The following is a 1,911-nucleotide window of genomic DNA, read 5'->3' as shown; positions in this document are numbered from 1 at the left end:
CGCGCCGCCGCCAAGGGCCTGACACCCGCTCTGGGATAAGGCCTCGATCAGAAGGACTCGGGCGGCGCGGATCGCACGCAAGACGAATTCTTTACGCCACAACTCGGGACCGCTCTTCGTAGCGGCCCGATTCGGCGATGGGCTCTTCCCGCTTCACTCGCCGTTACTGAGGGAATCCTCGTTAGTTTCTCTTCCTCCGCTTAGTAATATGCTTAAATTCAGCGGGTAGCCTCGCCCGATCTCAGGCCGATAAAACTATTTTCGCTCGTCCTTCGAGACGCCGCGCCCTCGCGCGCTCGACTTCCGACACACCACCGCCCCGCGGCTCCTACTCGCCCTGCGCGAATCGCGACCGACGCGTCAAGGCCCCCAGCTCGAGGTCGACAGCGCCGTCGTTGCGACTCGGGCGGCAAGCGGACGCGGCGCGGCTCGCCGGCCGCCACGCATCGCTGACGCGAGCCCGAATACCAAAACTTTCCACCTTCAACCGAGCGGCGATTGCCCGTCGCCGGGCATACGCACGCGAGCCGAGCCGTCGCGGAGCCGATCCCGCCGGCCGATGTCGTTTCTGCGACCCTGAGACGGACGCGGTTCCGGGATGAACCCGAGGCCGCAATACGCGTTCAGATCGTCAATGCTCAATGTGTTCTGCAATTCACATTAAATCACGCAGCTTGCTGCGTCCTTCATCGACTCGCGAGCCGAGTGGTCCACCGCCAAGAGCCATCGTTTGTTTGTTTGCTTTTCGCTCTTCGATTCCTAACCTCGATTCGCCATCCGGCTGAAAAAATCGCGTGACGCCGAGCGGGTCGCGGTCGCAACAAATAGTGCGACAAATCCTTCCGCAGGTTCACCTACGGAAACCTTGTTACGACTTTTACTTCCTCTAAGTAATCAAGTTAGATCGTCTTTTCGGGCCAAGACCCAACCGTCGCCAGTCGAGCCCGGGCCCAATCGGAGGACCTCACTAAACCATTCAATCGGTAGTAGCGACGGGCGGTGTGTACAAAGGGCAGGGACGTAATCAACGCGAGCTAATGACTCGCGCTTACTGGGAATTCCTCGTTCAAGCGAAATAATTTCAATTCTCTATCCCTAGCACGACCGGGGTTCATCGGGTTACCCAGACCTTTCGGCCAAGGCGAACACACGTTGATCCGGTCAGTGTAGCGCGCGTGCGGCCCCGAACATCTAAGGGCATCACAGACCTGTTATTGCTCAATCTCGTGTGGCTAAACGCCACTAGTCCCTCTAAGAAGTTAAACGCCGGCCGGGTAGGCCGCGTAACTATTTAGCAAGCCAGAGTCTCGTTCGTTATCGGAATTAACCAGACAAATCGCTCCACCAACTAAGAACGGCCATGCACCACCACCCACAGAATCATGAAAGAGCTCTCAATCTGTCAATCCTCGCTGTGTCCGGGCCGGGTGAGATTTCCCGTGTTGAGTCAAATTAGGCCGCAGGCTCCACTCCTGGTGGTGCCCTTCCGTCAATTCCTTTAAGTTTCAGCTTTGCAACCATACTTCCCCCGGAACCCAAAGACTTTGGTTTCCCGCAAGCTGCCGGAGAGGTCGTCAAAATAACGCCCCCCGATCGCTAGTTGGCATCGTTTATAGTCAGAACTAGGACGGTATCTGATCGTCTTCGAACCTCTGACTTTCGCTCTTGATTAAAGAAAACATTCTTGGCAAATGCTTTCGCAGTCGTTCGTCTTGCGCCGATCCAAGAATTTCACCTCTAACGGCACAGTACGAATGCCCCCGTCCGTCCCTCTTAATCATTACCTCGCGCTCCGAAAACCAACAAAAAAGAACCGAGGTCCTATTTCATTATTCCATGCAACACTATCCAGGCGAAGCGCCTGCTTTGAACACTCTAATTTTTTCAAGGTAAACGTCCCGGCCGCCGCCG

At 56.1% G+C, this 1,911-nt stretch overlaps 2 non-coding genes across 2 annotated transcripts in view; both read right to left on the bottom strand.

The window, feature by feature from the left end:
* Window positions 1-571: 571 nt before the first annotated feature.
* On the bottom strand, window positions 572-725 carry LOC145746878 (5.8S ribosomal RNA). The gene has a single exon (XR_014281644.1). It is a non-coding gene; the product is annotated as a 5.8S ribosomal RNA (ribosomal RNA).
* A 106-nt stretch (window positions 726-831) lies between these two features.
* The window catches only part of LOC145747803 (small subunit ribosomal RNA), a 1,810-nt gene continuing 730 nt past the window's right edge, over window positions 832-1,911 (bottom strand). Inside the window, exon 1 of the ribosomal RNA XR_014282513.1 lies at window positions 832-1,911. This exon is cut by the window's right edge and continues 730 nt beyond it. This is a non-coding gene — a ribosomal RNA (small subunit ribosomal RNA).

Source organism: Corella eumyota, chromosome 3 (genome assembly GCF_963082875.1).
Source record: "Corella eumyota chromosome 3, kaCorEumy4.1, whole genome shotgun sequence".
NCBI lineage: Eukaryota > Metazoa > Chordata > Ascidiacea > Phlebobranchia > Corellidae > Corella > Corella eumyota.
The sequence above is the reverse complement of the archived record's forward strand: the minus strand, read 5'-3'. Positions and strand labels throughout refer to the sequence as shown.